This window comes from Elephas maximus, chromosome 19 (assembly GCF_024166365.1).
Source record: "Elephas maximus indicus isolate mEleMax1 chromosome 19, mEleMax1 primary haplotype, whole genome shotgun sequence".
In the NCBI taxonomy this organism is placed as follows: domain Eukaryota; kingdom Metazoa; phylum Chordata; class Mammalia; order Proboscidea; family Elephantidae; genus Elephas; species Elephas maximus.
Genome location: NC_064837.1, coordinates 45,777,985 through 45,791,729, shown reverse-complemented (window position 1 = coordinate 45,791,729; position 13,745 = coordinate 45,777,985).

Below are 13,745 nucleotides of genomic sequence, written 5' to 3'. Positions count from 1 at the left end.
TGGGAGTGACTTCAGCACTAAGTTAAAAGGGTGTCTGGGGGCCATACTCTCAGGGTTTCTCCAGTCTCTGTCAGAGCAGAAAGTCTGTTTTTGTGAGTGTGTGTGTGTGAGTTTGAATTTTGTTCTACATTTTTCTCCTGCTCTGTTCAGGACCCTGTGTTGTGATCCTTGTCAGAGCAACTGGTGGTGGTAGCCAGGCACCATCTAGTTGTGCTGGACTCTGGTGAGAAGGCTGTGGTCGTTGTGGTCCATTAGTCCTTTGGACTAATCTTTCCCTTGTATCTATGGTTTTCTTCATTTTTCCTTGCTCCAGACAGGGTGGGACCAGTAGATGTATCTTACATGGCCGCTCACAAGTTTTTAAGACCCCAGATGCTACTCACCAAAGGAGGCTGTAGAACATTTTCTTTATAAACTATGTTATGCCAACTGAGCTGGAAGTCCTCTGAGACCATGGTCCCCCACCCTCAGCCTACTAACTCAGTCTCTCAGTGAGTTCGGAGGTGTCCTATGAATCTTCTGTGACTGCCTTGGTCAAATTATGCTGACTTCCGCAGTATTGTGTCCTGTCTTACCCTTCACCAAAATTACTACTTCTCTATTGTCTAGTTAGTGCTTTTCCCTCCCCACACCTCCTCTCCTTCATAACCATCAAAGATTGTTTCTTTCTGTGTGTAAACATTTTCATGAGTTTTTCTAATAGTGTTCTCATATAGTGTTTGTCCTTTTGTGATTGACTTATTTCACTCAGCATAATGCCCTCCAGATTCATCCATGTTGTGAGATGTTTCACAGGTTCACCATTGTCCTTTATCATTGCATAATATTCCATTCTGTGTATGTACCATAGTTGGTTTATCCATTCATCTGTTGTTAGGCACTTAGGTTGTTTCCATATTTTTGCTATTGTGAATAATGCTGCAATGAACATGGGTGTGCATATGTCTATTCGTGTGATAGCTCTTATTTCTCTAGGATATGAGAATTAACACTTTTGTCCATTCAATAACTTGTACACAAATGTTCATGATAACTTTATTCATAATAGCTTCCAAATGGAAACAACTTAAATGTCCACCAACAGATGAGTGAATGAATGTGTGGTATATCCATACAATGGAAAACAATGAAAGGGAATGAACTATTGATACATGCAACACCATTGATGAATCTCAAAAATATTATGCTGAGCAAAAGAAGCCAGGCACAAAAGAGTATACCATCTAAATCTTAAAAATTCTAGAAATGGCAAAAACTATAACGTTGGAAAGTACACTGTGGTTGCCAGGGGTCAGAGTAGGGGATGGCAAAGAAGCATGATCCCTGATTTGTGACACTTGAAATTTCTGTGGTGTAAATACTCCCACCATGGGAAACAAGTATGGGAAATGATGCACTTACTTGGTACTAGCTGGCTCTAACACACCACCACAAAGGGAATAAAGGTGATGAAAATGTTCTATATCTTGATTATGTTGGTGGTTGCATGGGTTTATACATTTGTCAAAACTTTTTGAGCCGTACCTTTAAAATAGATGCACTTTTATTGTGTATAAATTATATTTCAGTGAAGTTGATTATAGTACATTTCAAATCAAATATTGTTGTTGTTGTTAGGCACCATCAGGTTGTTTCCAACTCATAGCAACCCTATGTACAAGAGAAAGAAATGCTGCCTGGTCCTGCACCATCCTTATAATCATTGCTACATTTGAGTCAAGTGTTACAGCCACTGTGTCAATCCATCTCATTGAGGTCTTCCTCTTTTTCGCTGACCCTCTACTTTACGAAGCATGGTGTCCTTCTCTAGGAACTGGTTCCTCCTGATAACATGTCCAAAGTACCTGAGATGAAGTTTCACCATCCTTGCTTCTAAGGAGCATTCTGGCTGTACCTCTTCTAAGACATTTGTTTGTTCTCCTGGCAGCCCACGGTATATTCAATATTCTTCACCATCACCATAATTTAAATACATCAATTCTTCCATCTTCCTTATTCATTGTCCAGCTTTTGCATGCATATAAGGCAATTGAAAAGGCTGTGGCTTGAGTCAGGTGCACCTTAGTCCTCAAAGTGATGTTTTTGCTTTTTAACACTTTAAAGAGGTCTTTTGCAGCAGATTTGCCCAGTGCAATTCATCTTTTGATTTCTGGACTGGTGGGTTCATCCATGAGTGTTGATTGTGGATCCAAGTAAAATGAAATCCTTGACAACTTCAATATTTTCTGCATTTATAATGATGTTGCTTATTGGTCCAGTTGGGATGATTTTTGTTGTCTTTATGTTGTGGTGTAATCCATACTGAAGGCTGTGGTCTTTGAGCTTCATCATTAAGTGCTTCAAGTCTTCTTCACTTTCAGCAAGCAAGGTTGTGTCATCTTCGTATCACAGATTGTTAATGAATCTTCCTCCAATCCTCACACTGTATTCTTCTTCATATAGTCCAGCTTCTCAGGTTATTTTGCTCAGCATACACATTGAATAGGTATGGTGAAAGGATACAACTCTGATACACACCTCACCTGATTTTAAACCGTGCAGTATCCACTTGTTCTGCATGAATGGCTGCCTCTTGGTCTATGTACAGGTTCCACATGAGCACAATTAAATATTCTGGAATCCCCATTCTTTACAATATTATCCATAATTTGTTATGGTCCACACAGTTGAATGCCTTTGTATATTCAATAAAACACAGATAAACATCTTTCTGGTATTCTGTGCTTTCCGCCAAGATTCATGTGATATCATCAATGATATCCCAAAATGCTCTATAAGAGACTAGTTAAGTTAGTTTATTGGTTATCCTCTTGATAGAATATGATGTATCCATTCAAACAAGTCTTAAATGCTTTGCTATAACGACAAAATACTTTGTTATATTTTTTGAAAAAGGCAGAATAGGAAATTTTATTTTTACCATCTCTTTGCCTATGCAAATTACATGGGCAGATAAAAAATATCTGGCTTTTTTATAGCAGTGTCATGAATTAATTTTTTCCTTTGTATTTAGAAGCAGTATAGTAAAATGGCTGAGAGAGCACAGAATCTTCAGCTGGACTGCCTGGGGTTAGGGTTCAAATCCCAGGTCGTCACTTCCCAGCTAGGTGACTTTGAGCAACTAACTTTACCTCTTTGATTTTTTAGTTTCCTGACCATAAAATGGGCATAATAACACTATCTATCTCATAGGTTCTTGTCCAGATTAAATGAATTAATATCAGTAAAGGGTTTAGAACAATATAAAGAGTACGTGCTTTATAAATATTAGTTATTATTATCACGAGGCCATAATGTTGTTTGGATAATAAAAATAGTTAACTACACGCTATGCATTTTAGTGGATACAGGAATTTATAACACATGACCTCTGACCTCAAGGAGTTATAGCAGTGGTTCTCAACCAGGGGTGATTTTGTCCCCAGGGGACATTTGGCAGTGTCTGAAGACATTTTTGATTGTCATGACTGAGGAGGTGGGTGTGTTACTGGCATCTACTGGGTAGAGGCCAGCGATGCTGCTGAACATCCTGTGATACACAGGACAGCACCCGCCCCTAGCCCCAACAACAACGAATTATTTGGTCCAAACTGTCAGTCGTACTGAGGTTCAGGAACTGAGCTGTCGTCTAACTGGGGGCAAAAGATACATGTGTGCATACAAAATGTACAAAGCAGATAATCACAATTGAATATGTACTCAGTTAAATAAAGAACAACAACAAAAAACAGGACTAGAAAAAGATTCAAAAAGTCCTGGCCCAGAACAGTGATTCCATGTGACAGCAGTCCAGGAAAAAAGCCTCAGTGAGCCTTGGGTTTTCTGACTGAATACTAAACCTATTGCTGTCGAGTTGATTTCTACTCAAAGCAACTCTGTAAGAAAGAGTAGAACTGCCCTTTAGGGTTTCCAAGGTTATAGTCTTTACGGAAGCAGACTGCCACATCTTTTTCCTACACAGTGGCTGGTGGGTTTGAACCACCAACCTTTCAGTTAAGAGCCGAGTTCTTTAACCACTGTGCCACCAGGGCTCTTGTCTGACTAAATAGGCACAATTTATTCAGTGATTTTCAACTTTTAGCTTATTCTGTGTTTACTTTTTTAAAAGCCTAACTCAAAGTTAAAGGCTTCACTCACTTCTCCATTGAACTTCCAGTGTGAAAACCCATCCGGTTTAACTTGTTTAATTCATACCATTATGTTTAATTTATACTATTTTTAAATGCAAAGAGTTGAATTAATTTTAAATTTTTTAAAGTTCATTTTTGGGAGTAACAAGAAATACCACAAAGTATTACTTTGGTTTTCATTTAAAATAAAATTCGCCAAATGTTGGGGAAAATATGCCAATATTTTAATGGTGGACAAAAAGAGAATTTCTACTTTTAAAAAAAATATTTTATTGTGTTTTAGGTGAAAGATTACGCAGCAAGTTAATTTCCTATTCAACAATTCATATACAAATTGTTCCATGACACTGATTGCTCTCCCCACAATGTGTCAGCACTCTCCCCATTTCCACCCTGTCTTCCCTGTTTCCATCCCTCCAGTTTCCCTGCCCCTCCTTGCCTTCTTATCTTTGCTTTTTGGCAAATGTTGTCCATTTGGTCTAATACAGTTGATTGTTCTAAGGAGCACATTCCTCACAGGTGGTGTTTATTTTATGGGCCAATCTATTATTGGACTGAAAGGTGATCTCCAGGAGTAGCTTCAGTTCCAGGTCAAAAGGATGTCTTAGGGGGTTCCTCCAGTCTCTATCAGAGTCCAGGAAGTCTGGCCTTTTTTTATGAATTTGAGTTTTGGTTTACATTTTTCTCCCATTCTAACTGGGACCTTCTATTGTATCCCTGGTCAGAGAGCTTGGTAATGGTAGCTGGGCACCATCTATAGTAGTTCTGGTCTCAGGCTAGAGGAGGCTGTAGTTCGTGTGGGCCATTAGTCTCATGGACTAATTGCTTCCCTGAGTCTTTGGTTTCCTTTACTCTCATTTGCTCCAGATGAGAAGAGACCAATAGTTGTATCTTAGATGGCCACTCACAAGCTTTTAAGACACCAGGTGATATTTACCAAAGTAGGATGTAGAACATTATCTTTATGTACTGTTATGCCAATTGACCTAGATGTCCCCTGAGACTATCTATGGTCCTTAGACATCAAGCCCAATAACTCAGTCCCACAAGGTGTTTGGATATGTCTAAGGAATTTCCATAAATGTGCCCCCCATGTGCTCTATTTTATGTATGCATATATATATATATAATATATATTATATATATATTATATATATATAATATATATAAGTATATATATATACACTTACATATACACACAGCACATACAAATATGTCTATACAAATGCCCACAACTATAGCTATATATGCACATGTATGTCCTCCCATATGCTCTCCCACACCTATATAGCATACATATCTACCTATGTAAAAAATAGCCACCCACAAATTTTTGGTTGTTATTATTGTTGTTGCAGAATTGTATATGTTATAGCATTTATTGTTGATGTTGTTAGGTACCGTTAAGTTGGTTCCGACTCAAGTCGAAACACTGCTCGGTTCTGCGCCATCCTCACAATTGTTGCTATGTTTGAGTCCATTGTTGCAGCCACTATGTCAATCCATCTCATTGAGGGTCTTCCTTTTTTTCACTGGCCCTCTATGATGTCCTTCTCCATGGGCTGGTCCCTCCTGATAACGTGTCCAAAATACCTGAGAAGAAGTCTCACCATTCTTGCTTCTAAGGAGCATTCTGGCTGTACTTCTTTCCAGGACAGATTTGTTCATTCTTCTAGCACTCAGTGATGATGGAAAAGCTCAATAACATAAGTCAGAACAAGGCCAGGGGCCAACTATGGGACAGACCATCAATTGCTCATATGTAAGTTCAAGTTGAAACTGAAGAAAATTAGAACAAGTCCACAAGAGTCAAAGTATGACCTTGAGTATATCCCACCTGAATTTAGAGAACATCTCAAGAATAGATTTGATGCACTGAATACTAATGACCAAAGACCAGATGAGTTATGGAATGACATCAAGGACATCATACATGATGAAAGCAAGGGGTCACTAAAAACACAGGGAAGAAATAAAAGACCAAAATGGATGTCAGAAGAGACTCTGAAACTTGCTCTTGAATATCAAGTAGTTAAAGCAAAAGGAAGAAATGATGAAGTAAAATAACTGAACAAAAGACTTCAAAGGGCAGCTTGAGAAGACACAGTAAACTATTATTACGGCATGTGCGAAGAGCTGGAGATAGAAAACCAAAAGAGAAGAACATGCTCGGGATTTCTCAACCTAAAAGAACTGAAGAAAAAATTTAAGCCTCGAGTTGCAATAGTGAAGGGTTCTATGGGGAAAATACTAAATGACACAGGAAGCATCAAAATAAGATGGAAGGAATACATAGAGTCATTATACCAAAAAGAATTGGTTGATGTTCAACCATTTCAGGAGGTAACATATGACCAGGAACCCATGGTACTGAAGGAAGAAGTCCAAGTTGCACTGAAGACATTGGCAAAAAACAAGGCTCCAGAAATTCAGGGTATACCAATTAATCTGTTTCAACAATCGAATGCAGCACTGGAAGTGCTCACTCATCTATGCCAAGAAATTTGGAAGACAGCTGCTTGGCTAACCAACTGGGAGAGATCCATATTTATGCCTATTCCCAAGAAAGGTGATCCAACTGAATGTGGAAATTATCAAATAATATCATTAATATCACACACAAGTAAAATTTTGCTGAAGATCATTCAATAGTGGCTGTAGCAGTATATCGACAGGGAACTGCCAGAAATTCAAGTTTGGATTTAGAAGAGGACGTAAAACAAGGGATAACACTGCTGATGTCAGATGGATCTTGGCTGAAAGCAGAGAATACCAGAAAGATGTTTACCTGTGTTTTATTGACTATGCAAAGGCATTCAACTGTGTGGATCATAACAAATTATGGATTACATTGCAAAGAATGGGAATTTCAGAATGCTTAATTGTGCTCATGAGAACCTGTACATAGATTAAGAGACAGTTGTTTGAACAGAGCAAGGGAATACTGCGTGGTTTAAAGTCAGGAAAGGTGTGCGTCAGGGTTTATCCTTTCACCATACTTATTCAATCTGTATGCTGAGCAAATAATCCAAGAAACTGGACTGTATGAAGAAGAACGGGACATCAGGATTGGAGGAAGACTCACTAACAACCTGTGTTATGCAGATGACACAACCTTGGTTGCTGGCAGTGAAGACTTGAAGCACTCACTGATGAAGATCAAAGACCACAGCCTTCAGTATGGATTGCACCTCAACATAAAGAAAACAAAAATCCTCACAACTGGACCGATAAGCAACATCATGATAAATGGAGACAAGATTAAGGTTGTCAAGGATTTCATTTTACTTGGATCCACAGTCAACACTCACGGAAGCAGCAGTCTAGAAATCAAAAGGTGAATTGCTTTGGGCAAATATGCTGCAAAAGACCTCTTTAAAGTGTTGAAATGCAAAGATGTCACCTGGAAGACTAAGGTGTGCCTGACTCAAGCCATGGCATTTTCGGTGGCCTCATATGCATGTGAAAGCTGGACATTGAATAAGGAAGACCGAAGAAGAATTGATGCCTTTGAATTGTGGTGTTGGACCACCCAAAGAATGAACAAATCTGTCTTGGCAGGAGTATGGTCAGAATGCTCCTTAGAAGCAAGGATGGCGAGACTATGTCTCACATACTTGGACATATTATCAGGAGGGATAAGTCTTTGGAGAAGGACATCGTGCTTGGTAAACTGAAGGGTCAGCGAAAAAGAGGAAGACCTTCAATGAGATGGATTGACACAGAGACTGCAACAGCGGGCTTAAGCATAGTGATTATGAGGATGTTGCAGGACCGGGCTGTGTTTCGTTCTGTTGTACACAGGGTCACTATGAGTCGGAATCTACTCAATGGCACCTAACAACAGCACTCCATGATATTCAATATTCTTTGCCAACACCATTATTCAAAGGCATCAATTCTTCTTTGGTCTTCCTTATTCATCGCCCAGCTTTTGCATGCATATGAGGCAATCGAGGGCTTCAGTCATGCGCATCTTAGTCCTCAAGGTGACATCTTTGCTTTTTAATGCTTTAAAGAGGTCTTCTGCAGATTTCCCTAATGCTGTGGTTGTCCTTAATTTCTGTGTACCTTTCAGTGTCTTCGTTTACGTTGCTCTCGTTGCGCTGACTTCCCCAGTATTGTGTATTGCCTCTCCCTTCATCAGAATTAACACGTGTCTACTATTACTATCTATTAAGTGATTCCGCCTCCCTCCCCTCCCATACCTGATAACCATCAAAGAATGTTGCTTTGTGTAAGCCTATTCTTGACTTTTATAAAAGTGGTATCATACAATATTTGTCCTTTTGTGATTGATTTATTTCACTTAGCATAATGTCCTCCAGGTTCATCCAAGGTATGTTTCGCAGACTCATCGTTATTCTTTATCGTTGAATAGTATTCCATTGTATGCATGTACCACATTTTGTTTACCTATTCATCTGCTGATAGACATGTAGGTTGTTTCCTTTTTTTTTTTTGCTATTGTTAATAATGCTGCAGTGAAAATGGGTGTACATATATTTGTGTCACTGCTCTTATTTCTCTAGGACATATAACTAGGAGTGGGATTGCTGGGTCATATGGTATTTCTACTTCTAGCTTTTTGAGGAAGTGCCACACCATTTTCCACAGTGGTTGAACCATTTTACAATCCCAGCTCCAATGAATAGGAACTCCAATCTCCCCACAACCTCGCCAGCGTTTGTTTTCTGTTTTTCTGATCAGTGCCATTTTTGCAGGAGTGAGATGGTACCTTATTGTAATTTTTATTTGCATCTCTCTAATGGCTAGGATTTCTACTTCTTAACTCTCGATACTTTTCCAAATGTCTACAGTGAGGAGCATGTATTACTTTGATAATTAGAGAAAGAACAAAGAAAGGAATTTAATGAGGATTGAGTAAATGAAAAGAGAAGCTGCTGAAGGTGTTTGGCTCAGGATCCAGCTCCTCGGCAGACAAGGGAGGGGGCAGGGTAGGGGTGGGGAAAGTCATTAAGTAATTGGTTCCACTTCCCTCCAAGTCTCTCAGAGGCCTCCCAAGTCAGGATTCAGGAAGATTTTACCTCTTTATTCTTGTCTGTTTTTCTTTCCCTTCCCTCTATCTCCCCAGTATTGCATCCCTTTCTGCTTTGGAAGGGATACAATTTAGAAATAAAATCACCATGTATTTTTAGAAGATTGATTATAGAAGATTTGCTGTGCCAGGTTCAATGGGGCCCTTGCCCTTGAGCTTACAAATCCTTCTTGAAACTTTCTCCTTACCCCTCTTAACTGATTTTTAAAACATTTTTTTCTAATAATAATAAAAAAAGTAGTATCTGTTAATTGGAGAAAATTTGGAATACACAAAGAAAAGAGTATAAAAAACTCAACTGTAATCCTACCATCCAGGGACAGCCATTATTAACACTTGGTTTATACTTTTCCAGTCTTTTTTCCTATTCACGGATACACAGATAGAACTCAAGCTCCTTTTCTTTGAACAAAATAGGATACTCTCCCCTAAGAGTATGGCACCGGACGCCCTTTCAACTCAGTACTGAAGTCACCCCTGAGGTTCACCCTTCAGCCAAAGGCTAGACAGGTCTATAGGAAAAACAATAACACACGTAGGAATGTGCTTTGTAGTTCAATCATGTATATGAGACTAATGGGCACACCAGCCCAAAAGCAAAGATGAGAAAGCAGGAAGGGTCATGAAAACTGGATGAATGGAAGCAGGGAACCCAGGGTGAAGGGGCGAATGTTGACACATCACAGTGTTGGCAACCAGTGTCACAAAACAATATGTGTATTGTTTAATGAGAAACTACTTTGCTCTGTAAACTTTTACCTGAAGCACAAAAAAAATTAAATTAAATTAAATTAAAAAAAGGAGAGGAAGAAAATTAACACTAACTAAGAATTAACCTTTAATTTTAAATTACCTCTGTATTTCGGCTAAGACTTTTGTTAAAACATCAAATGATTTTTTTTTAAATCAAGTAGCTAATTTAAAAACAAAAAACAGGCACTCTCTATGTATACTCTGCAAGAATTTTTATTGGGTTGGTATAAAAAAAAAATTTTTTTTTTTTTTTTTATACCTAAGGAGCCCTGGTGGCACAGTGGTTAAAGCATTCGGCTACTAACTGAAATGTTGGTTGTTCATATACCCACCAGCCACTCCATGGAAGATGTAGCTGTCTGCTTCCTTAAAGATTTACAGCCTTGAAAATCCTATGGGGCAGTTTTACTCTGTGCTATATAGGGTCGCTATGAGTTGGAATCGACTCGAAGGCAAAGGGCTTTTTTTGGGGGGGGGGTAGGATCACTATGTGTTGGAATCAAATTAACGGCAATGGGTTTAGCTTATACCTAGCCAAGTGTGTAAAATGTTGATGAATTTTTAACATATGAATCTACAATATTATGATGTTTTCTAAACAAGAGTGTGAACATTTTATACTTGATTAAATGACCTTTGACAGCATAATTTTTAACTGCTAACTAGAATTACAACAGTTGATCATAAGAATGTACCATAATTTATTTAATGAATCCACCATTGTTAGATATTTCAGTTGTTTTTAATTGTTAACTACTGTATTAGTTTACCCTGGTGGCGCACTGGTTAAGAGATTGGCTGTGAACCAAAAGGTCAGCAGTTCAAATCCACCTATGGAAATCCTATGGGGCAGTTCTACTCTGTCCTGTAGGGTCGCTATGAGTCAGAACTGACTTGACGGCAATGGGTTTGTTTTTTTGGTTTTGGTATTAGTTTTCTATCGCTGTTGTAATAGTTTACCATAACTTTAGCGACTTAAAGCAACACCAACTTGTAGTTCCGGAGGTCAGAAGTTTAATATGGATAGGTAGGGCTGAGTTCCTTCTGGAGGCTTTATGGGAGAATCTACTCCTTGCCTTTCCCTATTTTTAGAGGTTACCTGCATTCCTTGGCCACGCCTCACCCTGACCTCGGCTTCTGTCATCACAGAGCCTTCTCTGACTCGGACTCTCTTTTATGAGGACATTGGGTCCACCAGGATAATAAGTGATAATTTTACTATCCCGAGATGCTTGACTCAATCACATCTGCAAAGTCCCATTTGCCATGTAGATTAACATATTCCCAGGTTCCAGGGATTAGCACATGGACATCTTTGGGTGGTTCCAACAGTTAACATGCTCAGCTGCTACCTAAAATGTTGGTGGTTTGAGTCTACCTAATGGTGCCTTGGAAGAAAGGCCTGGTGATCTAATTCTGAAATATTGGCTATTGAAAACCTTATGGAGCACAGTTCTACTCTAGCACACAGGGGGGTCACCGTGAGTTGGAATTGACTCAACGGCTACTGGTTACTGGTAATTCAGACTACCCAGACCCAGTGCCGTTGAGTCGATTCCGACTCATAGTGACCCTATTCAGACTAGCACAACTAAAAATAATGCACTCTTCTATTTGTTTTCCTACCTCTTGCTGTTCTTTCTCCCTCTTATTCGTATTACCCACTAGTTTGGAACTCCATGTCCTCTCTTAAATATTTTGCTTTTCTCTCTCTCTTTATAGGATGTCAGGGTCTTAATGACCATTTCTGATCAACTGACTTATTTTTTCTTCCCCAAGCACCTGCCTTTCTTCCAAATCCCAATACAGTTTCCCTTGAATGTCCCTCTGTGACCATAAAGACAAACTATTTCTAAAACTGAATTCTTCAACCATCTCCCCCACCTTGACCCCAACCTCCTGCACCAACCTAGCTTCAATAAATGTTTTTACAATTATCCACTCTCCCAAACATTCAAGCTGGAGATCTAGGACTCACCTTTCATCCTTCCCTTTCCTCTGTATCTAATCAACCACTAAACCCCATCAATTCTATTGATTCAACATTTCTCTAATTGTTCCTCCTGGCCTTAGTTTGTGAGGAGCCCTGGTGGTGCAGTGGTTAAGGTGATTGACTGCTAACCAAAAGGTCAGCAGTTAGAAACCACCAGCGGCTCCAAGGGAGACAAATGGGGCAGTCTGTTTTGGTAGAGGTTTACTGTCTTAGAAACCCAATGGGTTAGACTATGAGCTGCAATCGACTTGACAGCAGTGGGCAGGGGCCCTAGTTCAGTCCCTTATCTATTACCTAATAACTGTTGCTATAGTGTAGTAGAAGCCTTTCTCCTAATCAAAACATACCACTTATTTCAAGGTAAGGGGGTATTATCCTGTCCTCGAGAAAGCCCTCTGTGACTGCCCCTCCCTGGGATACCATCTCCCCCTCCACAAGAAGTAATCCATAATGAAGTGCCCACTATGTGCTTGAGTTTTTCAGGCTGCATTATTTAATTTAATCTCTGCATTCCTTTAAGGTATTCTTTTAATGTTTAGACAAGGTAACTGAGAAGCTAATATGGGGTCGCTATGAGCCAAAATCGACTGGACAGCAACTAGCAACAACTTTAAAAATCAATGTGCCCTCAGTAGTATTATCATGACTAATGTTGAGCAGAGGAGCTGGCACAGAAAACTGCTGGAGAGCTGAAGAAAATTGGCTTGCAGTGAAACAAAATTATAGCTCATTCATAGTGTAACCCCAAAAACCCATTGCCAAAGAGTCGATTTCGACTCATGGCGACCCTATAGGACAGGGTAGAATTGTCCCGTTGGGTTTCTTAAGCTGTAATCTTTACAGAAGCAGACTGCCCCATCTTTCTCCCCTGGAGCGGCTGGTGGGCTCGAACTCAAGGACCTTTCAGTTAGCAGCCAAGTGCTTAACCACTGGAGCACCCAGGCTTCTTCATAGTGTAATTCACGTAAAGACAATTCAAAGATTTCCATGGATGTCATCTCACTTAACCTTCATTGATTTCTAATGAAGTTACGCAGGCCAGTTCTTTCTTAGTTAATAAAGTAAAAGGTTGGAAGTAGGTGGACTATTAAACCATAGGAATCAGCTAGCTACAGTATGCCTCATTTCCAGCTTCAGGATTGCAAAGGTATATCTAGCACAGAAAAATTTCTTCTTCCTCTTTTAAGGATCAAAGGCAGCTGGCCAAGCTTTCCTAATACTTGGTTGGGACCCCTCAGCATGAATAAGACTTCTGCCTAGGTTTTCCCAGTGTGGCTAGAAAAAAAAGGCTAGAGTAGAGAGCAAATACCTCACAAACTCCAAACAGCTACAGTTAACACTATCAGCAATACGGTGAAAAATGCAAAAGCTGAGCAATCTGTTAACTTGGGGCCCATTATCAATGGGAGGTGAAGTCAGGAAACCGCACGCAGTTTCTTTCTGTGCATTTTGCTAAGGAAAGACTTTCATTAGTTTCTCCCAATGTCCTAACTAAAAAAGGCTAAAAACCACAATCCTTTATGCCTGTTCACACATTCCTTCTGGTTCACGGTTGTGCCTTTATTGGGACACCTTTGGAGAATGATATACATTCCTATTCAGACTGGGTTCTAAGAAGAATCCAAGTGCCCACATCTATTGGAGTCAGGCCTTCTAACTGGACGTATTAGCATTCACCTTCTTGGGGAGGATGTTGCCGGCAGGGCCAAGGGCAGTTGGGAGTGCTAGAAAGCAGTCCGGACTAGGCCATTAACGGGCTGTGTGACCTTGGACAAGTTCCGTGCCCTCTCTGGTCCTCAGTTTCTACAAT